General features: G+C 38.6%; 1 protein-coding gene across 6 annotated transcripts in view; it reads right to left on the bottom strand.

Annotated features, from left to right (window-relative positions):
• Positions 1-27228, bottom strand: part of GUCA1C (guanylate cyclase activator 1C) — a 127847-nt gene that overhangs the window by 75296 nt on the left and 25323 nt on the right. For 5 of the 6 annotated variants that reach the window (XM_072024360.1, XM_072024358.1, XM_072024379.1 and 2 more), the window contains exon 3: positions 7880-8008. The exons of the other annotated variant lie outside the window; for it this stretch is intronic. The gene's annotated coding sequence lies outside the window, so the exon portion shown is untranslated. The remainder of the gene's footprint in view (positions 1-7879; positions 8009-27228) is intronic. 6 annotated transcript variants of the gene reach the window in all.

Genomic DNA, 27228 nt, shown 5'->3' on the forward strand with positions numbered 1-27228 from the left:
ATGTTTGCCATTAGTACATCTGCGTTTGGAAGGTTTTTTTTTTTTTTTTTTTTTTTTTTGTAAGAGACAAGGAAGTGATGGAAAAAACATTAAAGCAGCTTTTCATTACTGCTATTAAAATTCTGGTCCATTACTGTGGAGAAATCGATCGATTCAACAGGAAGTTTGCATATGCCTTTCTCTTTTATTAACTGTAGAGACAAACAAATATACTTGAAATTTTTTCTTTATGCTGTTGACAGTTTATCCCAAAACCACTCTCTGCTTACTGCTCTTGTGTTTACCAGTTCCAAGTGCAATCCATATGGTCTTGCTTGCTGCGCAAGATTCTTCTTTAAAATGATCCATCACTCATGGTGATCACTTATTATCATTGATGCTGTTTTTAAAAAGTCTTAAGAGTCTGCAAGTGCAGAGCAATTTTATGAACAAAGCATAAAGTCATAAAAGCCAGTAGTATTTTTATTCTACTGGCAGACAAGCCTTAGCTCATTGTAAACCGTGAGTGCAAACTAAAAAGCAATATAATCATGCACACAATGCAGCAAAATAGTTCCAACAGGTTGGTACTGCACACCAATCTTCAGCTACTTTTTTGTCTTTTAACTTCATTCATGTTAGCCTTTTCTAATGATGACTGAGATGAAGAGATGTGTGCTATGAAGAAATACAACAAATCATTATAAGCATTTTTTTTTTTGACAGGTAGATTTTACACACCTCAAGACAGTTAGAAGAGCATGTAATGTTTCTTAATACATTAATGGCCATGCAATGCATTGCTACAGTTTTGATTAATTCACCTTCTGAAAGAGCAATAATACCCAGCTCTGCAATGCTCAGCAACATTTAGCTATAATGCTAAACATGTTTCTCAAAAAATGATTTGTCATCCAGAGTAAGTGTAGAATTCACAAGTTTCTTCTAATTTTTCATTACTGTTTTCAAAAGTATGACTCATGTATTTTGAGTTTCATGGGAATAAAGGAAGGGAATCATAATCTGTGTAGTTTGCATCCAAGCTTCCCCGCATGCATACCTAACAAACATCATAAACAAATACACCACAGCCACAGGCTGCTCTTTGATTCATACAAATGGATTTCCTAACTCAACCTGACAGCTCAGCTGATTAGACAAATAAAATCTCTTGGATAACACTAGTGTTGATAATAACATTTTCCAAATAGGACAGATACATTTCTTACTAAAATGAATATACAGTTTGTTAGAGATCATGGAAAAACGTGTACAACAACTAGCAAGAAAAAACAGATATTTTATAAAAGGCTGTGTCTTTTCTCATCCTTGTTTATGCAAGCATTTTCTAGCTGATACGCGCCTTAGCCAAGAGAGACATCAATACACAAGGTAAAGTGCTGAGCAGGACAAAAGCTGCTGAGCACTGCTGGGCTTATTAAGTGTGGAGGTGGCAATATAAGTTAGCCAAGAGAGGCACTAGTGCTAGAAGAGAAACCTCCCTTTTCCATCCCTCTGACCTGCTCCCTTCAAGCCACTTCTGTCCCTGGGAAGCACAGAGTGCCAAAGGGAGTGGGCAAGGATGAAGGAACAAGGGCAAGAGATGCTCACTGCAGCAGCTCAGCAGTGCATCAGGAGATATCCATGGGTAGGGACAGAGAAGCAGGAGTAAGTTATGGCCATTGAAAAACACGGTCTTATGAAAAGAAAAGAAAAAGATTGTGAACTGCTGGTTTATATCCTACATTGTGAAACGACGTCACTGGCTCGCTATCAAAGAAGCTCTCAGAGCTAAGACAGGCTTATATCTGTGATGTTTCCGACACCAGCTTTAAATGTTTAGCTGCTACCAGAGAAAACCAGAAAGCACTCAAACAGCTCAAGGGAGAATACTGAGATGAAAGAAGATATCATTAAGATAATTTTGCATACAAGAGATCAGTACAAGACAGCAAGACAGCTCTTCCTCTAAAAAGAAATAGCAATTTTCCGATCTTTAAAATTAACTTGGGGATTCTTGTTGCTTATACAGAAAGTTTTCCAGAGAAAAATGAAATGGGGAAGGGTTCTCAAAATTCAGAATGATTTAAGATGATGGGAAAATGCTCAAATGATGCTGTAATGTTACAAGAATGAATTAGTCTCATTACCAGGCTCTTTTTTCACTAGCACTGAATTTTTAAGAGCTGTTTCATAAAAAATATCAGAAATGTCAATTTATATAATAGTGCCCTGTTATTTAGAAAGCTTACATTGACAGTATGAAGCATAAACTATTTGTGAACATGAAAAATCAGAAGTGTCAGTTGATTTGTAAAGATTTTAAAACTGAAAACAAGGAGATGATTTCATAAATCCTTGATTGTTCTAAAGAGTCCATTTCAAATGAGAAACTAGCAAAATAAACAAAATGCACTGAAGTAGATATTGTGTTTTTTTTTTTTTTTTTCCCTTTGGTTTCCTCAGATTTTCAAATTAAGACTAAACATGTTTCAGCAGTAGAAAAGAGCCAAGAACTGAAGATTTCCTATTAGAAACAGAGACTGACTGATTGCTTCTCCCAACTAACAGATTGAGCACAGAACTTGAGTTTCCTTTTCATTTGCAATTTCAAAATGATGCAAAATGCCAACTTGTATAAAATGTATAAATATGTGCAGTGCTGGCAACTCAAAGTTTTGTTACTTTAGTGCACTCACAATGGTACATCTTAGACAAGTGAAAAATTAAACAGATGTTACAGCTCAATCTTCTGAACCAAGAAGAAAGGATCAGAAGGGGTATAACTGGTCACTCTAATGAACTAGAGCAATGGGGATGCAGATGCTGAAACTTTTTTTTTTTTTTTGACACAGTCCTTGCACTCCTGATCAAGATTGCAGTGCCAAATATAGTAAGCCATCCAAAAGAAGTGGGAGGCCACCAACTTGTCCAGTTAGAAGCAACATCCTGGTTTTGAAACTTGCATGAATTGTAATAAGCCCATTTTTGCATTTGCTCACTCATTGGCTATCAAAAAAAGCCCTCCAAGTTTGCATGCACAGCCTTCACTTCAGAAGGATGCTGCCACTCTGGTGATTCTCATGAAGCAACAGATGCTCTGTATGCTCACAGACCATAAAATGAACAGGCATTTTATATCCCTTTAGTTCCACCTTTTGGTGTATGACAACAGCTAAAGAAAAGGTTGATCAGTGTGAAGTTCACATTAAACTGAAAGAATATTTGGGAGGTTAAAAAAAAAATCAGTCTTGTATATGAACGTAAACAGGTAGCTATAGTTTCAGCAAATAGACACTGTTCCTTCATCTGCTGGCAGTAAGAGCAAAGAAAATACCTTATTTCACTGAATGCTATTCTCAGATATACGCCTTGTGGGTACAAAAAGTGGTTCACAGCCAGAAATTCTGGTTATTGCAGAAACCTTGAAGACAACAGCAGATCAGCCAAGTATTTTCTACGCATTGGGACCATGGTGACAGTGGAGAAATAACTGACAGATGCTGAAGCAAAATGTCTTAGTCAATAACTTGCTAAGAAAAGCACAAAGGAACATGGCAACACAGCAGAACAGGAGTAGTACAGATAGCATAAATCTTTCATGCCACCCAAAAGATCCTTGCAATGAGCAGAGACAGTGCTTTGTGAGTCTGAGAGCCAGCAAAACTAAACATCGCACCTGAAGCAATGAAGCGTTCAACAATATGTCAGATATAATAGGCAAATGATAAGACTTTTAGTCCAGAGGATTACCAGAGTCCAAACACCCACAGAGCACAGGCAAACATGCAGAACCCAAGATGTCAAAACAAAAGTTAAAATAGCATAAAATAAAGAATCTGCATCGGGTATAAACCAAACAAAAAATGACACTGATAATAACTAGAACTTGAACATGTGCCTAATGTTTGCATGCTGCAATTAACCAACTAAAGTGCTGGAGTGATGATAGCTAAAAAGAAAACATTTAATTCAGTAGGTAGGGAATTTGAAGTCAGACTCCTTGATGGGTAGACTCAACTGTATGCTTCTTGGTCCTGCATGCAGTGTGTTTTCTTTGCTTCTGGTCTGTATAAAGGAATTTTCTTGACAAACACAGACTGAAACAGAGGCCTGGATTCAAACCACCAGGCACTGGAGGAAAGTAGCTGATAAGGAGCCAATATTGAAATAGCCAAGAGTGGATGAAGATGGAAGTTCTCATGAACACACGGAGATGAGGATTATAAATTGAATATCTATAGCATAAGTAATCCCTCTTCATCTTTGAATTACTGTTACCAGTTTGGTGAATGAAGAAAAAGAGATATAAAAGCAAAAAGCAAGCAAAGCAAGTATCCATATTAAAGTTGCTGAACAGTGATAAGGACAGCATCCACTATGAACCCTTCAGAACTGTCATGGTTTGTGGAGGAAATGAAGATAGGTTGGTTTCATGGAGGCCAGACAAATTTTAGCTGACATGAGATATGAGAGGTTGCACACCAGGGGAGAAGAAAGTTGCAGGGACAAGCTTAATCCCTGCAAAAACACCCAGTGGAAGCAAAGCAGAAATGACGGCAGACTTAAAACCCTTATGCAGACAACCCAGAGGAGAAGTTTAGCCCCAGGGCACTGCAAGGTTGCAAAAAAGGGGATGATGAGGCTGAAGGGAAAGATCAGTTCGCTACTGGTGGCGGAGAGCTATCTACCCTGCTTCTACTCCAACCCAAGCACATGCAGTCGCCCCCCATCTGCGTGCTATGCAGCAGACACAAGTTATAAAGCAACAACTTATCCATATGTGAAGAACAAGACTAAAGATTTGTTTCCTTCTTGATTTTGAGAAGCTGAAATTCCCCAGCATACAACAGTGTAACTAGAAGACTCTGTTCCTTTTCCACTACTGAAAGAATTACAAAAAAAGTTATGAATTAAAGTCAGTGCTACCCAGAATCAATCCAACTGATCTTTCTTTGCCTACAGCCACCTCCCTGGAACAAATAATAAATGCTTGAAATGGCACACACTGGTTGAGGGAATAGAAATGAGTGACAAACACCAGATGAACTAAACTCTGATCCATTGGATGAGAGGGGTGTTATATGGAATTGGCTAGACTTCATTTCAGTCTAGGTTCACTTTCTCTAGTGCAATGAATGTAAGTATGCAGGAGCGTGTTGTAAGACCTGAAGAGATTCTGATTTTGTAGGAAAAATGAGCAAGAGCAGATACGATACATTAAGAAAGAGAAAAAGCAATTGGTACTTAAAATAAATCACAGAAAAGTCCATTAAATATGACAGAACAAACATAATGGGCTTAATATTTAAAAGTGACTGAATAAAGGAGGGGCATGAAAATGAAATGAATATAATGCTAGAAAGAGATGAGATAAAAAGTGATGGAAAAGTGAATGTTGTAATTAAAGCACACTTTTAGAACAACAGAATAATGAGTTTATCTTCAGGAGGAATTAAATTGCTTGGTCTCTTATAAGTAACTTTTATATTTACCTAGCATCTGCAGCGAGGGTGGCATTGCATTCCTGCTGGCAGAGGAGGCTGGTCACAAAGTGGCGCCCGCCACAGTTGCGTGGTGGCAGCACCAGGTCCCACAGGCACTCTGGTCTGAACACTGAAGAATTGCAAGCGACTTTCAGAGGTCATTTAGAAGGTACTATTTAGCTTGCATCATATATGCCTTTTGCTGGAGAAACTGAAACATTCCTGCAACCCTTTCTGATCCAGAGTGCTTTCCAATTCATGACAGGAAACCTTCAGCAACTCATTTCTTGACTACTTAACAGGCAGACACCTTGAGACTTCAAGCAACAGAAAGCAACTCTTCAGGACAGAGGCTAAAGATTTTCCTATACTAATACCACAATTCTTCAGCATGACCTTTCCTCAAGCCAGCACTCATTAGCATCTCCTTATTCCTCATCACTCAGCATTTTACAAAATGTCTCCCATGCTTTGATGTCTCTCCCCCTACCAAATGCTACCTTTCATGCTCTTGGCTTGCTGTTTTCTACCGGGCTCAGCAGTTCACTTTGTGTATCTATTTCAACTGAAGTGTTTACAGAATTAAAATAGGCAGGGAGGTCATAAATTTGCTCTAACACCTGTAGTGAATGAGCAAACTGTTTATAGCTCAGATTGGAAAATTTGCCTAGCAGGAGCAGTTGTTTTATTATTGTTGAACAATTTATCACAAATGAGCAGATATCACAATTAGAAAAAGAAGTGGGAGAAATGATAGTAGTCTTGTAAAGACAACCATTATCTGAAAACCAAACATCTTAACATATATGCGTAAAGAAAGTGAATTTCTTAAAAGAGCTCCTAGGCTCAGCAGGAAGTGAGAATAAAGGCACAGAGTAAGAGTTACTTGTGGCAGGATAAGATACCCAGGGTGCAAGCTGAAAACAAAAGTAGCAAAGTCACAAGTTTGTGATCCATAGTTTCAGGAGTTTGAGCTGTAGCAGCTGATTTGGTGATTGCAATTTTGCTTTAAGGAAAGATTAGCCAAAACATGCAGCAGACCATTGGTCCTTTCCTATTTAGGTTGTTAGGCTTAGTGGCTTGGCGAGTCTATAAAGCACTTTGAACAAAGACTTCTCCATAAAGTACACTTCTTAGAAAATAGGTATGAATCTTTTATGACGTCCAGCTGTGTACATGACAGGTTCAATATGCATCTCACCCTGCAGCAAACAAGCAGATTACAAGCAACAGGTGGGGGAAAGATTTTCAAGAGCATGGTGCTGACCAAATGCTGTTAACTTGAGAGGACAGAAATAAGGTCAAGGTTAAGCACTTAGGAAAAAATCTACTTTTGGACTCCACAGCCAGAAAGGATACAGGATGAGAAAACTTGCACCTAAATGGCAGTAAGCTTAAACCTGATAAAATTGCTGAAAGACAGACCAGATCAAAACAAACATCAAGTCAACCAGGAACAACATGCCAAAATTGAAATTCATCAGTGCCAACAGCTTAAGAAGACAGGAACAAAGTCTTCCTGAGAACTTGCTTAAAGCTCTTACCCTCACAGAAGTCATGGCATCAGCATCTATCTGCCACGGTCACAGACTGTAAAGCAAGAGAAACTCACAATAACATTTTGTGTGTACCAGACAGATTTGACTCTGACTAGCTGAATGCCCAGCAAATGCAGGACGACTCTGTGCCAGTCATCTGGGTTTTGAAATTCCCAAATAATCTGTATTCAGATGAGCTGGTGCTTTACCAGACCCTTGTACCCATAGCTCATCTACTAGAAGACTCAGCAGCCATTTATTTATTACCACCTGTGTTACAGAATAATATAGCCAATGATCAATCCTTCTGTAAAGATACAGCGTTAACTTAGCTGCTAAATAATTGATTGCTTCACCTTATACACTTAGTAGGAGTTCCTCTCTGCTGATAGAGAGTGGGATCAGGTCCCAGCATGAATGGGAATTTGTGTACTAGTCAGACATGGAAAGATTTATTTTAAAGCAATTTTGTATAAATGACAGGTTAAAAGATTGAGGAACCATTAAAAAAGAGCTGCATAAGTGACCTACAATCCTATATTGTGTCCCTTTTTCTACACTATGGAGACACTCAAGGAAAAAAAAAAAAGAAAAAACTGTTAAGGTGATCATATTTTGTACTAAATTTGCTGCCTTATGTTGCAATTACTGCCAAGATTTTTTCCTTTTTTTTTTTTTTTTTTTTTTTTTTTGTCACAGATGATTACACTTAAGCAGACTTGCCTGCCAATATGATTTGAACTTTGCTTAAATTATAAGTCACCTTGCCATCTAAATCAATTTCCCACCATTTCAAAAAGGTCATTTAAGCTTTCAAGCGCACTGGTTTGAAAATTAAAACATATAAAAGGGTAACAGTAATGCAAATCTGCTCACCTGCATCCAGAGAAGAAAAAAAATGCATGTGGCTTGCCACTTCCTTCTCAGATTGAAGAAATATTCTCATCCATGGGTAAAACCACAGTAATAACTACATAGTCTTCCTGTGACTGTCATTCTGGAAGGCTGAAATATTTTGCATGTAAATAAGTTTATTTGCAGACCGCAAAGCATAAACTCTATTGTGTGGAGAATATTAGGTGCATAATGAACAAAGAACACACAAACTCTTCAGAGATATTAAACTAAAGTGTCCTTGATGCCCCCAACCTGAGTTGCAGGGAGAGATGGAGATCACTGTGCTTTCCTGCCTTGTTTATGTTGCGTTATTAGCTCTTCTTCCAGGACCAGGAGTTCAGACCACCACTTTCCCTGTGCTTTGTGCTCTCCAGGGTTTGGTGCTGAATTCTGTGCAGAAGCATGGGAGGTTAGAAGGCTTTTGCTGTTTTTCTGTAGGATTCATCATTCATAACCTCTATTTTTTTTTTCTTATGCATTCGTTTGGCCTCCAGAAACCTCTTCTGTTTAGTCCATTGCCGTTCCCTGTAGGATCAAGATTTCTAAGGCATTCCTTTAAAAAATTTAGTAGCAGAAGCTATAGCCATATCAGACATTCTCCATCACTAAATGTCAAGAAAAAGCTCTCCCCACCATGCCCTCAACCAAAAAATAGTCCCAGCAGGTTTGAACTTCCTTCTATAAGCATCACTGGTGTGGTAGCGAATCAATGATGCCTCGCAAAAATTAACTGAAACTGTAGTATATATAAAAACTGTAGCTTTTATTTTTTACCAATGACATGCACACATAAAAAATGCTAAGTCAAAAAAGCAAAACAAAAAATAAAAAAAAAATCCAACTCAAAGCAAAACCAAAGATTACTCACTGAAGAAAGCATCCCCTATCCCAATGGATATTCTTCCTTTTTAAGAGCTGAACATGCCATATTTTCCCCTCTAAGTAGTTCTCATTAAAAAATTCCAAATACCAGAGACAGCAGTTGATTTTTTATTTTAAAAACATTTTCTATATAATTTGAGAAATCTCACTGAAAAATGAACGAATATTGTTGCCATAATGCCACATAATGCCATCCCCTTTCATTCCCATGATAAAGTCTCCTTGATACCTGTCTGTATGCCTTTTCAGACCAACCCCCTCCAAAAAGAAAAGGAAATTACTAACACCAAATGTGTTATTAGCATGACAGACCAGACCCTTCTCCTGCTATGTCTGCTACAGAAGAAATACATCCAGTAGTTCAGTGCAGCTATGTCATCTGTTCAGCAGCCCAGCATTCAAAGCATCCGATCCATTAGTTGCTACGTATAGCTGGGATCTCCATTGTTCTTATGTTTCAAGTAATAAATAATAAAAAAATATAGTTTCGGGAGAAAAATATTCGTTTTCCAGAAAAACAAAAAGAGGGCTATTATATTCTAAGGTCTACTTCAAATAAAAACGTAGAAATAACACTCAAAGTTTTAGCTCCTAGTCCTACTAGGATAAACTGCCTATGGAAAAAAATGCATGCTCCCTGGACTTGCTGAAAGTAGAGGAGGAGGGAAGGTGCTCTAATTTCTCTCTCCAAATGTGGCCTCTTTTGGATCCCTGGGCCATCATAATTGGAATACTACCCTATGATGATTCAGGCCAAGACAACAAGGAGAGGAACTGCAGAAAATGATGTAGAACTTCAAATTATTTGTAAAATTAAGGTTGTGAATTAAAAAAGAAAATCACTCCTGTTGTGTAAGAAAAACAATAAGAAAAAAAGAGGGCTGTGGATCATGTGTTAGACAGTAAAGACACTAAAAAAAGCTCACCACAAAGGTGAAGGACAAAAAAAAAGGTCTATGTGGGTTCTTAAAATATAGTAGATGTGGCTGATTTCTTTTGTAATAGGCTAGCTCATTTGTTATAGCTTTTAATCCCAAATGGTACTTCATTGTACATTAGCATGACCACTCCCAAATGACATCTGAAGATCTTTATCAACTACCACTAAACAGTTGCTTCATATACTTACCTTTTACACTACAGATGGCACCAAACAGCTGCATCAATTCAGTCATTTTATTTAGAAGGTATTTCAAAGTACCTCCAAAACACAGAAACTTCATAACCAGTGAACCTGTTAGATATTTTATTGTATTTGGTCACCACAAAAATGTTGGGACAATTATCTGAAATAATCAAATCTCTACACTATATATGTATTTTTTTTCAAAATTAGGAAAAAAGAATTACCCTTGGATTTCTCCTTCTTTGACAAATATTAAATGAAATAATTGTAATTCTAATCCTCCATGTAATTAACCTTATGAAGTAAAGGATGAGAAAGATGCTAATTGTAACAATTTTTTTTTTGGGAAATTAAAACTCTAGAAATAATTTGGTAACAGCTGGTTTTCATTTTATTTCCAAGACTTGGGATGAATAGTTCTAAAATGTATCTTGTAAATATTATTTCTGCAGGGATCTTTTCAAGGACAATCTCTGAAAAAGGTAGCAGAAGTGTCTGAACACCCAGCTGACAACCTATGGAAGTCAGCTATAAACGTGAAGTAGAATGCCTTAATTATTTTGTTATCACAGTCTTGCAGCCTTAAGAACTGGATTCACGTCCATTCTTTGCCACATGTTTATTGAATAACTATCAGAAAGAAATCAAATGAATGACTAAAGATTAGCTGTTCCCTCTTTCCTCTTTTTCATGCTCATTCTTTCAGCTCCACTTTTTTCCCCACATTTTTCAGCCTGTGTTGTTGCTTACCCTGCCAAGTATACGAGGCTTGCTGTAGTGAATCAGCTTTACACCCTGCAATGAGTAAAAACAACGAGCCATTTATCTAGGGAAATTGTTTGGGGTTGCACAAGAAATTGGTTATTCAGCCTCTGCTCTGTGAAGGTGCTTTGTTCACCTCAGAAAAGAGGCCTGTGTATGGCTTCTCCTCACCACTACCTCTCCCGCTCAGACGGAGCGGATGAAATGGGAAGCTCTTGTAGGATCTGCAGCTCACCATGGTACACTGGGTCCCAACAGGTAAGGCTGCCAGTCAGGTGTCTTCTCACTGTTCAGATGTTAACAAGTGCCTCCACACAACTAACTCATCCTTCTGTAACAAAGTAAACTTCGAAAACACAGGTGGTGATTTCTGAATGAAGACCACACTTCATAGCCATCCCTTCTAAAGAGGAGACATTTTTCAATTTTCTCGACTATGCTTTTATACTTTTATTATTCAAAACAACATAAACTCATGATTAGAAACATCACTCACTTAAACATCCAAGTTTTAAATGTAATCAGATTGAGGAGATACTTAAGTCAAAGCTTTACCCAAACTGTTTGTGACAATTAAGGAAAAGCAAACTACCTCATTAAGACTTTATTTGTCACAAAACATTTAAGAAAAGCACTTATGTCACTGCATCTTCTTTCTTAGTGAATAATATGAAATTTTTCTGATTCACATGCAATAAAATTAGGTAACAGCTGATTACTCTCAGATAGATTGTTGTCAAGATGTTACTCTATTTTAAAAAGACAGGAGGACATATGATGCCCCTATTTTAACATGCTCAGATTAAATTTGCAGCACTAATGCTGTTGTGTTTATGATAATTCAAGAACAAGCAAATTTTACAGAAAAAGGAACAATCATATTTTCTCCAGCTTTGCCCTATCATATTTACATGCTGAGGAACTTGCCTGTTTTTTCCAACTAGATCAGATAGAAACTACATTCATATGAAACACAAATATGGATGAAAACTGCATTTATTTTATTTTTTTTTTTTTGAAAACTTTTGAGACAGTATCAGGTAGAATGATTAAAAAATACATTTATGGAATATTTCTTATAGATAACCAGAAAAATAAGAATTTAGGAGGTTCACCTGCATTACCAGCAACAGCTGTAACCTAAACAGTGAGTTAGATGACCCATTAGCTTCTCACTACTCATATTAATATAACTTTATCTAGATTTTGAAACTTGCCATTAAATGAATTGCTAGAGAATTGGTTGTGAACCTATGATTTCAAAGCAAACCCTTGGATTTCAGATTGTCATCAGTGTCTAATCAACTTGGAGCCTCATGTCCGTTTAGAAAACCTCCCAGAACAAATGAAATCATTTGCTTCCTCCAAAATACAAACAGGCCATTCATTTACTGAATTGTGCCTATAAGGCAATCACTAGATAATACCCTAAATTGCACAATCTGCAGTTTCAAAAACATACAGTATTTTTCTTCGTACTTCTCTCATTTGTGATAATTCAGAAGAAAGCAGTTATCAGAACTCAAGTGTGCATTAACAACTGTTCAGCTCGGTAGGAACCTGACACATGTTCCCCCTGCTTAACACACTCTCCAGCACACACACACATACACACATTTCCTTCCTGCTCTAGTTGATGGCAGGAGCTAGAGATGGATTGCAGAGAAAGATAGCCAAACTCAGATGGCCCAATTCACTCTTTACCCATGTAAAACTATAAAGATTAATCTTTATTTACAAATCAGCTGATTTTTAAATCACATTTGGTACAATGTTGTGGATATTTCAGGAGCATGAGCATATTGATATTCAGTATTCTGAGGACGTGAGTACAGTTTTCTCTTTTCTAACATAAGGAGAAAAACAGTAAAGGCAAGTGGCTAGTCATAAATGGGATAGCTGACTGGCCATGTCAGAAACCAGGCTCTGATCCTCTGTTCCATCACAAAATGCTACTATTGCAATCAAACATGCTCCAAGGATGCTGTGTTCTAGTATAGAGACAGCAGATCTGGTAGGTACTTGCTGATGTAGGTAAAGTGGAACACTTCTTCAAAGGAAAATCCTCATATAAGATGTCTTTCAAAGACTTAAATATAAAGAATACCTGAGAAACCTGTCTTGGAAACAGTTTATTTTCAACCTGTATAAAGTTTAAAGATACCAAGACACAGAATTTGCATTTATCCTCTTGACAGCAACATGAAACAACCAAGTCATCAAGTGTACCTTTTTGATACCTTTTTGATTACAAGGCTATTTGGTTACTCCTAGAAAGGGTAAATGTTGTCTTAAAAAAAAAAAAAAAAAAGTAAATAAAAAGAAAACAAACAACCAAGATGGCTAAGGACAACATAAGAGATCCAGACTTGATTCTTACAAATGAGGTATTTACAGAAAAAAAACATTTTCAGGACATTAGCTAGACAGTGATTTTTTGGTCTAGATTTTCGCCTTCTTCTGCTGGAAGTTCCCAACGTGCACTGATAAAACTAAAGGACAATGCAGCAAGGTCTGTAGTAATCAGCTAACAAAACATGAATTTCAGAGAGAAGGCAATGCAGGGACAGCCCTGTGAACTTAAACACTTTAGGCACAATATAAGAAATGTCTTAAATAAGAAAAGATGGGAAAAGAATTGTAGGAGGGATATTTAGTAAGGAAATTAATTTGGTTTGCAAATTGTGACCAAGGTCCTAGTTTTGTAGAACTAACAAAAGCTATCAGAAATTTTCCTTGATATGGGCTTTATTATTATTCCTAATCACAGAATTAAGAGTTACTACTGTGCTTTGGACCTCTGGCTGCTTCCAGACATGTGGTGGTGCTACTGCTTAAAGCAAGTCAGATAGGTTTTTCTAAAGATCAATTTCACATTTTACTCTTCTAAAAATGCAAAGTCATCATTGAAACAAAAGAAAACAATCCTACCCAATCTCATATTATTATTTTTTCTTCTCATAAAATAACATACAAATGCTCTTTATTGATTAAGGCATATTTTAGTTGTATAATAAATGGCTCTATATGTATGGAGCCATTAATTTCAAAAAAATTCCCTTTAACCATGCAGATTAGCACTTATGTAACTACCTTGCCAGAGGACACAACATCTATTGTCCAGAAAGCACAGCAGAAATTTTATTTGTAGGTCACCACTACCCACTGGAAAGGAAGTATATAAATATGTAGCAAATTAATATTGAATCAGTATTTGGGTTAAAAGTTTACCTTCACCCCCACAGTAGAGAACTGATAAAATATTCTCATATGCTATTCTAACCCTAGCTTTTTTGTCATTTATTGCAGTTGTGTTCTACATATGGTCATATTTCATTTTGTTCCAAGCTGCACAGAGAGGAAACTCGTCATGGCATCCCTTTCAAACCTGATAAGAGCTATGCAAATGCTGGCCTCCATTCAAGGCTGCATCTGATGCTCCTGGCAGCAAGTGAAGTAAATAACACACATGGAGGAAGTAGGGAGGAACACAAGTGAAGACTTCTGGAACATTACAGCATTACGAAAAGATCTATTTTAAAACATGTCCTATAGAATAAAAAAATAATAATAATAATAAAAAAAAAAAAGATGGATTTTTATTGTTGGAAACTGGTGGTGGGAGGGAAATTAGACCAAGTAAATTCCAAAACCCCAGTTCCTAGAAAGATCAATGTCCAGAACTAGTCTGAGGATGGTTAGCTCTCTGCAGCAGATAGCCCTTTGCCATCAATGACAGAAAATAGAAAGGTCAATTGAAAACAGCTCACCTGACTAAAACAAAAACCCTTTTCTGCAAGGAAGCTGAACTCATAGTATGCTAATATGTTTACTGGTGTTGGTAATTCCTAGCAATATGTTTATGCATCCAAATGAAAAAACACAGTTTTGCATGCCTTCTGTTTGAAGTATTAAGACAACAGACGGTTGTGGGGAGGGGGGGGGAAAAAAAAAAAAAAAAAAAAAAAAAGCCTCCTAAAAGGTGAGATCCATTTGACTGTGGGATAGTTTTCAAAGGGAAATGAAAATGTCATCACCTGACATTTCCAAAGCTGAGTTTTCAACTCCCAAGACAGTGTGCAGGCAGGAGCATTAAATAGAAGAGCTGGTCACAGACCAGTACACTCTCCATATGTTTCCCAGGGGCAATTAGCGTCACTTCCTCTATCACAGGGCTTACTGTGCTTACCAGTGAATATGTCAGGTCTGGTTGCTTGTGAGCCTCTGAAAACAAACACTACAAAATTACTGACAGAACCTTTAGGTTGAAGAATGAATCCTTCTAACTCATACCATCTCATAAATAATACAAAATAAATAAATAAAATGAATCAAACAGTCCTTTGAAGCAGAGGACTGCCTACTAACTTGTGACATCCCCAAGGAAGAGAAGCAGAACTTATGGAGCCAGAAACCTGACTGAGGCCTGGTTTGAGCTTTAATCTATTTTTTTTTCTCTCCCCTCCTTTCCTGATGCATTGCATTGCTGGATTTGTGTCACAGAGGCAGAAGCTCTCCCCTTCCTGCAGACTCATGGGTGAGCATGGCAGAGGCTACCCCAATGAGTCTGGAAACAGCAACCCAACACAGACATGCCCCAAACCACCAGAATGCCAGGAATGTGCCTTTTCCTAACTGCAGCCTTCAGAGCATCTGAGAGCCACAGCAGGCTGCTTGGAGAAGCAGTCAGCTAGCACTACTCCAACATCAACGCATCGGTGTATGGCCTCAAAGGTCACAGTCTTAAGATCCTCAGCAATCTACAGCACTATCTCAGATTATTTTTATTTAGAAACCAGTTTGTGAGTTGTGAACAGTATCACCTCTGAGGAGCTGCTTAGCAGACAACACTAAAAAACACATTAGAAGAGGCAATCAGAGCTGAAGGCCTTTCACACATACCAACAAATTTAACCTCCTCCTCCCCTTCCCCCCTATCTCCCAGGATGCAAACAGTGGGGAAAGAAAGGTTATTTCTTCCTTTCGAACCCAAGGCTGATCATCAGGTCCTTCCTATTTGAGGAAGAGAGAAGCAGTAGCAGGGACAGGTTTTGGCATCTGGACATGTTGCTGGGCTGCCTTCTGTAGATGGCCCTGCTTGAGCAGAAGGCTTGGACCAGACAACCTCTAGAAGTCCCTTCCAATGTCAGCCATTCTGCACTCCTCTCCAAGCATGCCATCCTGGTTCTGCCTTTAGTAAAAGGGTGACACCACTTACACAAATAGGGAACAGTCCAACTTTGACTGGGGACAACTGCAGAAAAAAGCAGATTGAATGCCAGCATACACATCACTACCTGGCACACCAAATTACTCAGGGAACTACACTGGACCTGCGTTATGGTGCTGTCAGCACTTAGTGGCCACCAGCCTGGGTCTGCTTTCCAGGACTGCCCTGCTTCTGACTCATGCAAGAGGGAAAGTATCCTCGAAGAGGAGTTTTGATTAAAAAAAAAAAAAAAAGACAAAAAAAGGTTTTATTTTTTTCCTTTAACAAGTCATCTACAGGAGTAGAATAAAGCCTTCTTGTGGAAGAAAGATAATTTAAACTTCAAACTCATTTGTATTTGTTTCTGGTAAGCTCAGCAATACTGACTGCCCCACAAAAAATGGGACTGACCAAAAGCAGTGAGCCCTGCATGCCCTTCACAAGTTTTATAGAATTAAGCTGTCTTTCAGGCAATACTTTTCTATTTTTTTTATTATTATTATTTTTTTCCCCTTAGAAAAAAACAACTCTGTGTAGCAAGGTCTTAATGCAATATCTGTTTACTACAATTCTCCAAGAGGCATGATGTTCCTTGGATTTTATCCAAGCCATTTAGTTCCCATACATATTGGAAAAAGCTGTCATGTCAGCAGCTAAGGTTGATATCAAGAGAGACAATAAGAGGATTAAGAGGTGGAAAGCTTCTGAATGCAAGCTACTGAATATTTCACAAGAAATGAAGCTGAGAGTGCTACTGATGCAAGGGGAAGGTCAGAAAACTTAAATGCCTCAGGGACAGTCAAGAAATAATAAAATAGCCATTAGGCATTCCAGATGTTGATATACAGTTTTTAGTATCCTGGCTTTTGTACCAACTTGAGTGCTTCACTGAGTGTACATCTGTGACATATGGCACTTATCAAGTGGATTTGCTGGGATGTGTCTACAGCACCAAAACCCAGGAATGATCTGACATTTGAGAATGCCTCTGAGGCTGATATTTAGTCATTTAATTGCTCATTTTTATTAACACCTGATGTGGACATACTTCCACATCTCCAACTACCAGGGTTTAGTGAGAGATTAGGTTCACAAAGACAGACTCTTTGTCACTGTTACCCCTTCCTATCCGATCCTGTTATGGAATGGTTAAGTGAATCTTCTCCATTATATCTCATCACCATTGGGATCACATAGTCAGAGGGGAAAAGGGGGTGGTGAAAGAATTTTACAGGGCATTACAAACCTTTGGCAGCAAAGGGACTGCGCAGAGACAAGCCCAGGTGTTTTCTGTATCCTTATCAATGACAAGAGGCAAGGCACAGCAGGAATCTCTCCTTAATTGCTTCATGCTATACTTCAGTAATCTCACCTATAAATGTCATGACACAGCTTGCCAATGGGCTATTCAAAGAACATTAGTTTCTTGCAAAGTAGAGAGGGACTTAAGCGTTACATTACACTTTAACTTACAAGCATCTGAAATGACTCTTCCTTCTCTCCCATATCCAGCCTACCAGGAAGGCATTAATAGACGTGGACGATATATTTTATATCTTTCTGTTCTCAAGCTCCTGTAGCACACTGATGAATTAACGCCTTATCAATATGCAGCTTCTGTTATACTGTTTTTGTGGAACATTTCACAAGAATCCCTCCTATCCCCCATCCTGTTTAAGTAAAGATATTCTACTACAAAAGTTGAAAAATGTTCATAATTTCCTTTTCTCTTGAAGTAGTATTTCAGTCTTGCACCTAGACATATTTTGAAAATGCTTGAATTATAAAGGATAACTTTCTAGCTCTCATGACTTTCAAAATGTTTATTTTTGACTTGGAAATGTTAACTTGTTTTTTAATTAGAAAGAATATTTTTTGAATTAAATTGGGAACTACTTACACTGTTTTTTCACTTGCATAAAAACTATTACATTAAAAAAGTACTATTTCCCCATGTACAACTACTGTACTATTGTAGCTTTGCATTATGAAGTAACTTCAGTTGACAATTTGCCCACAGTGCTATTTCTCTTTTATTCTTGATAGTTATTATAAAGTTATTTAGTAGTATCCTAAAAACAAACAAACAAAAAACAACAAAACAAACAAACAACAACAAAAAACAACAACAATATGCAATACTGTAAATCTGTGTGCAGAATAAAAGAGTGATGGTAAATACACAGTCAGCCACAACTGCTTCTCTGAGTGACTGCGGTAAAAAGACAAGCTAAATCAACATTAACTACCTACAAAAAGCTGGATATTCAACAAAATAGTTGAAATGGCTGGTGGGAATTTTTTAGTAGAACAATTAATTGTAAGAGATTACGCTAAAGAGAAAATGCCATCCTCTCCCCTCCTTCCCCCACAAAGTAATAAGTCAGTTCCAACATAAGCTTTTATGCGTTGGATCTAGATTATGATTCATTGTTTAACACAAGGAACCTACAGTAAACAGGAACCTGGAAATCAAGACATGAGTCTCAGAGACTTCAACCTATGTCCCCAGCATGCCAACTCAGGTTTAGGTAGCTTTCCAGTTGTAGTGTTGTTAATTATTTCTTTCAAGCAATCAGACAAATTGTTATAACAGTTTGGCATTTACTTTTCTAAGCTATGCTCTCCTATGAGATACGGTGAACGTCTCCAGTGTTTTCTAGAGATAGAGTAGCCCCAGACATCACTCACTGTTGAAGTAGTGAAAGGAACATCATAATGAAGGTTTGGTTCAATAAAATGTTTTTTTCCCATTCCCACTAACACAACAATAACAACAAAGCAAAGCAAAACAAAACATTCTAATCACACTGCTTCATTCAGATCATGTTTCATTTGCCTTTTACTGTAACATTTTTGTATAAAGTGGCTGAATTTTTTCAAAGTTTTTACCAGCTAGCTGTGAGAGAATAGCTTACTCTTTCAGTCACTGCAGATCCTACAGAAACGAAAAATATTTTTTTCTTAAAAGCAAAATATTTATCAGGCATTATCAAACATCTCAGCAGTTGCTCTGAGAAAGAAGTCATGAGTAGACCTGAAATAAATAAATGTGACTGTTTTTAAGAACTAGAAGTATTTAACAGTGATAAAACAAATAAGCGTGTAGTGCTAATGAACATGAGCAATATCCTCAGTTTCAGGCATATGGAATCAGATGAAAGCAGCTTTGTCTGGTGATTCAACTATAACACATACATAATTGTGAAAGATTTTGTTAAGGACTTCTAAACAGCAAAATACTGATCAAAATATCTAAACCCTTTTCTTCATTACATTTTGATTTTTCTTCCGTATTTTATTCTGTACGTGTATATCCAGCATTTTAAGCATTGATGCACTTACCAGGGCCATTTGCTACTGTAAAGTTAGTACTTTTTTTCTTTTTTTTTTTTCTATCTACTTCCATAACAGTTATAATAATAAACAGTAATGACAATAATAAGCAGTAATAATAATAATAAAGTTGGGATATTATGATGGAATGATTTCTAAAAAGCTAGAGCTATACAGACTTATTTTGCAATTAGTGAGATCAAACCTGGTTTTATACCTGTGCAACTACCTTCCCTGTGCATCAATCCCTGTCTTACCTCTGTAGCGAGATTTAAAACCAGGCCTTATCTGCCAAGTGCGCATAAGGATCAGTTCATCCCGCATTCAGCAACAGCAGGTGACAGGAGGATCGAAGCCAGATTAACAGATGGACTTCACGGAACAAGGATTTAACTTGACTGTGTTAAATACACCTGTGGCATAAGTCACAGCAATAGCAGTTAATTCCCAGTGCAGCCCATAAGATCTCTAAAATGCTCCTCAGATTGCTTCAGTTATAGAATTTTTCATATTTCTCTTCAGGATGCTATCCTTCCTTGTTTTATGACAGGACTGCGGGATTACAGGCTACGGTTCGATGCTCAGTCCTATACGTCAAATCCAATTCTTTTGGCTGTATGCTATTCAGCTTTTAAAAAGAAGTAATAAAAATCGACTTTACCACTAGTTAAAACATTTGTTTGTTTATAGATGTTAGAAGTTGCTGTACTACGTAAGTAGAAATGAGATGACAGCACAAGATTCCCCCAGCAGCTTTACTGTTTTAGCTGACAAACATGTGAGAGGAAACAGTCATCAAATCCTGCTCTGGCTAGATCAGCCTGACTCTATAAACACTGCCTAAAATCCATGCAGGGCTGGCAGCAATATGGATTAATTTCCGGGAGAGAGAGGACTTAAATAATTCTGCATTTCAAATTGCTTTAAGTTGCCCAAGTTGTACCCACCACAGCTCCTACGTCACAGCCGACAGAAAGACAAGAAAAAATTACAGAAGATTCTAATTGTGCCCTTATACTACATCAAGAACTTTTTTTTCTGCTCCGAGAGCCACGGTTGCTCTATCACAGATCAGGAGTGATAGATTAGAGAAGCCCCAAGAGCTGTCAGCTAATATCTACACCACAGCAAGATCAGAGAGCAGCAACCTGTCTGAAATGCTGTGACAATTTTTGGCTGCCACCACAAGAACTGCAGGTTATGCCACCGTAAGAAATTTTAAAGTAGGAATCTGAACTTTAAGAAAAAAAATTGGGAAAAAAAAAATCACAAAAGACTGCATAATCTTGTACACAATAAAAAGTAAGGCTTCAGAAGATAAAGTACTGATGGGCTCTTAGAGTTTTTTTTTTTTCTTTTTTAACATTGCTTCAGCTTCTCGTCTTGTTTTATGTCAACACGTTTTCCCGTTACACTGGGGCAGCTGCATTCAGGTGAAGAGAGAAGGTCATGATCAGAGTTGTCAGCAGCACTGAGCTGGCCACTCAGTTACACCCGTGGACCTACACTTGAGTTTAATAATCAAAAAGATAATAACAACCTAGATCCAAATGCTTGTAGCTCCTCTAACTTCCCTATGCATTAAGGTCACCCACTATATCATGAAAACAGGAGAGTCAACAGGAACAAAATCAGATGTACTGTAAAGCATAACAAAGTTGCTGAAAGTGTAGAAAAACACTATACACAACACTGTAAACACACTAAGAATGTTAGAAGTTTAGTAATTACAACCTCAGCAAGAAGAGATGTATTTCTTAGACATCACAGTTGTATGAGGATCAGGTTCACTTTGCAAATGAGGTGAAAACGCAAAGCAATGATTACCTGACTTTCCAGGCCACTTCCCTTCAGCATCCATTCTTAAACTTGGTATTGATAAAAAGGAAGAAAACTGCAGTCGCTGGTTATTCTGGTCACTCACCAGTATTAAGAAAAAGAATAGGAGATTTGGGCCCATGGTTGATGCTTGAGAGGGTGAGACTCACTAATGGGACTTGGTGAGAAGAGTTGGGTCACGTAACTAGAGGGAATAGACTCAATTTGCGCGAGGGGAGGTTTAGGTTGGAAATTAGGAGACATTTCCTCTCAGAAAGAGCAGTCAGGCATTGGAACATGTTACTCAGGGAGGTGGTGGAGTCACCGTCCCTGAGGGTGTTCAAGGAGAGCTTGGACCTGGCAGTTAGGGATATGGTTTAGGAGGTGATATTGGTGGCAGGGTGATGGATCTGCAACATTCACCAGATGATCTTGGAGGTCTTTTCCAACCTTATTTTTTCTAGGATGTATGCATATTCTATGATGTCATTACCACATTGTGGGCACGGTTGTGAGCAGCCTGTTCTAGGTGGCTTTGCTTGAGCCAGGGGAATGTCCACATTCCCCTACAAAGTGCTGCACAGACAGTCATGGACAGAGTGTATGTTAATATCAATTTATTGGCATCTGCATAGGCTGAAGCTCCTGGATGGAATAGAGTCTCTCCAAGGGTCTGGGTGGTCACTGCCCACTGCTAACAGGTGTCTCTGTTGCGCTGCTGGAGAAACTGGTGTTGTGCAGCAGTGCTGTGCTGCTGGTGAAGCCTTCCGCGGCCTACTCCAGGCTTAGGAAGGAGTCATCCGAGTTGTCCATCTGCACCCCAAGCATGAACTCGACGGAGATGGTGGTCTCAGAGGCTCTGGTCAACTTGATCTTTCACACCCATCTGCATCCAGTTGATAGTTCACCAGCCATGGCTTCTGATCAATGCCCAGCACAGCCAGGGCGAGGAAGATCAGCCGAGCCCTGGCTTGCCGGAGGTGTGAATCGCACTCACTGACTGCCAAGGTGCTGCTACTGCTGGCCCTTGTAATGGCTCCCCCACTGTGACTCGTCCTTTGTGCTATCATGGACATTACAGCCGCATTGCACCAATCCCCCTCACCTCACCTCTCTGCAAGTTTGTGGGAAGGTCCTTGCAGCTCTTGGACAAGAGAAGACATTGTGTCACACAGAAGGTCCCTAAAACAGTGACAAATTTAATCTTAATATGTGACGTAAACCATACTCACTCTTACTCCTTCAGATATAAATATGATTTCTTGAATTGCTTTGTGGTAAATTATCAAGGTGGAAAGAATATCTGGTGAATGTTGCAGAACTAATTAGAGAGAGTGAAAAGCCATCTGGACATATAATCATAGACTATCCCAAGATGGAAGGGACCCATGAGGATCATTGAGTGGAACTCCTAGGTCCACAGAGGACTATCCAAATAACAAGCCATACATGTATATCGGAGAACACTCTCCAAATCTTTCTTGAATTCCAGTGGGCTTGGTGCTGTGACCAGTTCCCTGGGAAGCCTTTTCCAGTGCCTGACCACCCTCTCGGAGAAGAACCGTTACCTAACACCCAACCTGAACCTCCCCTGTTGCAGCTCCATGCCGTTCCTCTGGTGACCAGCAATAGGAGCTAAGGAAGAAATCAGCACCTCCCTTTCCTCTCCCATCTTGAGGAAGCTGTAGACAGTGATGAGGTCACTCCTCAGCCTTTTCTTCTCTAAGCTGAACAGCCCAAGTTACCTCTGCTGCTCCTCATAAGTTTTCCCTTCTAGAGCCTTCACTGTTTTTGTTGACCTCCTTTGGACACTCTTTAGTTGTTTTGTACCTTTCTTCTATAGCAGTGCCCCAAACTGCTGACTCCTATTCAACTTGCCATTGACCAGAAACCGAGCTCCTTTTAGCTGGCTAAAAGGAGCCAGCTTTTAGTTAGCTCCCAGCCAAACCTGCTGGCAGCTAACTATAGCCCAAAACCACAACCAGATGGAAGGCAAAACAGGGAGGTGAGTCTTCCATCTGCCTCATACACGGCTGTGTTACCCAAATACCACAGAAGAAGTGTGGGTGCTCCCACTTCACCCACAGAGCAACTGAAGTCTCACGGTACTTGGCAAAGTGCCCCAATGACAAAAGGGTGGTGGACACCACCATATGCTCTCAAACACTGGCCCAGGGTCACTCATGGATGGAGTGGCTTCAACAGACAGCTCCTGCCCCTGCTCTCAGCTGTTCCTCCCGCCCCATAGGAGCTTCCCTGGAACCTGCCCCTCCTCAGACACCTCTGACAGGCAAGCTCAGGGCGCATCCATCACCTACTCCCAGAACTGACAAGATAAGGAGTATGTGTCATTGAAAGAAGAGAGTTTTACACACTGCAGTTCAGGGAAAACAAGGTGAGTTAAGGCTTTCACTCCTCCCTGTGTGAAGAGGGCACTCAGCACTCAAAGGTGAACAGATCAAAAGTGCTTAAGTACAAGAGCAGCAGGACTGGACTGGTGGTGCTGTTCTGAATGGGTGAGCATGGGCTCATCAAGAGCTGTAGCTGGTTGGAATAAAAACCAAAACCAAAGCATATCTCCAAGCCAGAAGGTGTAAAATGTAAAGTCCTGCTGTGCTAAATACCTCACTGTATGCCAGCAGCCTTACTTCAAAACACTCTAGGCATTTGAAGTAGTGGTCAATAAAAGCCCTGCTAACTTGCTCAAATTAGACCTCCCTGTAGCTCATAGTTCAATTCCACTGCACACAGATTTATATAAATTGCCTTTGCATTGTCATCTTGGAAAAGCAATGGATAATGAATTCATGTCAGGAGGACAGTTTTGTAGAGGCAAAGTTGCCAAAAGGATGTATTTAACCATCTTAGCACACTGATGGTGACGCTGGAAGGGCGTCCTCCCCTGCACTGCTTGTAGCAGTAGGAAGCAGTGTGCTGCCCCTGGGCACATCCCAAGCACCACGCTGATGGCAGGTGTTTTCCAAAACTTGTGCTATTCTGAGGTAATGAGGCAGAATACAGAAACAGAAACTGAAAAAACAGAGCAAGGAATAAGTAACAAACCAAAAATGCTGTAAAGCACCCATTTTTTTTCCCAGAACAAGGGAACAGGACCATCTTTTGCATTGTGATGCTAGCAGTGCACTCACATACAGAATTCTGTATGCAGAATTACATAGCTGAGCTCTGCCTTTGAGATAAAAGTAACAGAAGAAACTTTATCCATGTGATTGTCAGATACAGGCTTCAACACAGTACCTAGTTCATCTATAAGTTTTAAAACTGGTTGTGAAACTAAGGTTTTGAGAATCTATCAAGAAACATTAAATACTAAACTATTGTCTCTTAATTCAAATTGTTAAGCATAAGCTGATGATTGTACAGGAAATGGAAGGCTGTACACAGTGTTGGAAACAGTAAAGGCTGCTGTTTCGTTAGACCTCTCTGTTGCTGGCCACAGTCAATCATGGGCCATTGGGCTTCCAATTTAATCCAACATGACAGGTGCTTATACTGCGATCCTAAGGCACAGACTCTGAAAGAGGATTCACTCCCTTAGCTTTCTTTTGTGCTGCATCCTTGCTCAGTTTAACCAGTCCAAATGAGGTGGAGAATATAGCAATAAGCTGAGGTAAAAGAAACTCTAGGGCTATTTATTCTGTTAAAATATTCTGTTTCTTGTCCTTATAATAGACTGCCCCAGGATGGCATACAACTTTTTGTGCAGGTTTTCACTGCTCTGTTTTGAGAGAAGGCTTTCACAGCCTGTTTATATTTTATATTCTTTCAAAAATTACCTTGCACTTTTATCATCCCAACTCCGAAAAGATACCACAGCAACAAAACAGACATTTGAAAATACGAAGTTCAACACTAATATAGGCAGATCCACTTAAGTCAAAGATGCCTTAGAGATGAACAAACAGAAGTGGTAAATGTTAGACAAACTGAAACAAATGAGGAACTTGATGTTAAATCCTCCAGAAGATGACATTTCTCAGCAATTACGTAGCAGTTTGCAAAGTCTGTGATATATGCATTATACTTAGATGGCAAAACTGGACCAGAAGAGTTAAGCTGCCTGCTGTGAGGTGCATGTAGAAGTATGAAGCAAGTGCCGAGAAAGAAAAATGATGTGTGATTTGCCAGCTCATATTGTTCAGCTCCATCTTCCTTTTCACTCTTTATGGACTGATCTCCTACCTGTTTGCTCTTTCCCTATAACCTTATATGTAAGCTAGTTTAAATGAACTTGAAGCTGTAAGCGGTCTTAAAGATATTCAGCTCCTCTGTCTCAGATGTTTTTATAAGTTTGCCATTTTACAACTATTTCACTAGTTTAAAACACATAGAAAAATATTTAAGGACACAGGTGCAACACTATACAACAACTATGCAACAGTCAACACTCTTTGTTAGTTTGCTTTTAAAACAGGCCCAACATATTTTTATCCTTCTTTTCCTAAAATTGTTTTGCACAAGAACATTTACAGTTTTTTTTTTCCTTTTTATTTAAAGAATTTAAAAAAAAAGTAACAACAAGGGAAGAACCTACATTCTCTGTCCTATCTTTCCTCTAAAAGAGTGATTTACTGTCTAAGGTTATAAAATTTAAAAAGAAGAACAGCCTGAACTTCTCTCAACTTTGAGTTCTACTGTTTGAATCCTACCTTACATCTTATTGATAAGGTTGGTACTATTCTGATAGCCTGAAATGTTGCTTTACATAATCTTACTTTCAAGCCCCTGTAACTCACTTAAACTTATCATTTGGTCTGTCAGGTGTATGCCTTAGCTTTTTTTTTTGGAAGCATTTCAGCTATTCAGATATTCATCTAGCTATTTCTGCAAATGAGACAAGGATGTGTGGGGGGAAGTTTAACTTGCACTGAATATTCTGATGACAACTCCTTTGAACAAGTTTTCCATGCTTTAAAGTAGGGAACAGAAATTTGACAAGTGAGGGAGGGTATCATATGAAAATGATATGATGATTCACTCCTCCATATGAAAATTTGAGCCATTGGGCCAAGTTATAAATCTTCCAAAAATTGCAGCCTGCATATCTGTTAGTGATTAAAAACTAAAATTCTACATTCAATGAGCAAATGAAGGCATTCATGCATTTAATCTTATTTAATTATATTTATTTTTTAGTGGTATTCAGATTGCCTACATAATGCCCTCAAAGAACATCTAAGAACACATCTGTCTCCTAAAAAGTTTTTGAATGTGATCCATCTGGGCATATACAACCCCTAGACTAAATACAGTGGTGTTTTTCTTTTATATATACACACATATATACGTATACAGTTTTACATTACAGGGTTTCACAAAGTACACTAGCCATTAACCACTCAGAGGTGGTAAGACTGGGAAATAGCAGGACTGACATGGGAAGCTGGGAGATGGTGAATCTGACAGCTTTATGCACTCTTGGATGTGGGAAGCAGGACACGTGAGAGGAGGAAATGAGAAGAGCACCAAGAAATCACTTTTCATATAAGGGACTAATAAATTCTCAATCTAAAGTTAAGTTTTACGGGCATAGTGTCATTTTATATAAAATTGCGTAGCATGCAACAAGACGGAAGACAAATCTTGAAGAAAGAAGGCAGAGATAGGCAGGCCGGGCAAGAAAAAACATAAGACGGGAGTAAGACCAACATCAGACATAGAAGAGGTTGTGGCATGATAAGGGATGAAAGAATTAAAAGCAGGGTGGGCATGGATCTATATTTCTGAGACATACTGTCTGCAGCATAACTGCTTCCCAAATCTTGTATCAACCCCTAATCTGGCTGACCACTTGTCCTCTCTGCAGCAAGGCTCGTAAGCCTCAGTACAGTAAGCCTTATGTTCTGAACTCAAAGCTTGGGCCTGGGTGCATCAACATCCCCACTGTGTTCTGTGGCCTTGCTAGAGGACTTTCCCTATAAGAATCATGGTTTTATCGGTTAAAAAAAAAAAAAAAAATATATATATATATATATATATATATATATATATATATAGGCAATTCAGATTCTCCAGCACAAGTGGTGGATTTTATGTGGAACTTGCAAGAGCAAGGATGAAATGTTAAGTTCTGGAAGCCTGGACTTAATTAAGGGTCACTTGGAATCCATGGCCTCTCTCTATCATTTTTTTCTGCTCTTCCTGTTTCAAAGACAAACTTTCTCATCTCATCAT

Source organism: Anas platyrhynchos, chromosome 1 (genome assembly GCF_047663525.1).
Source record: "Anas platyrhynchos isolate ZD024472 breed Pekin duck chromosome 1, IASCAAS_PekinDuck_T2T, whole genome shotgun sequence".
In the NCBI taxonomy this organism is placed as follows: domain Eukaryota; kingdom Metazoa; phylum Chordata; class Aves; order Anseriformes; family Anatidae; genus Anas; species Anas platyrhynchos.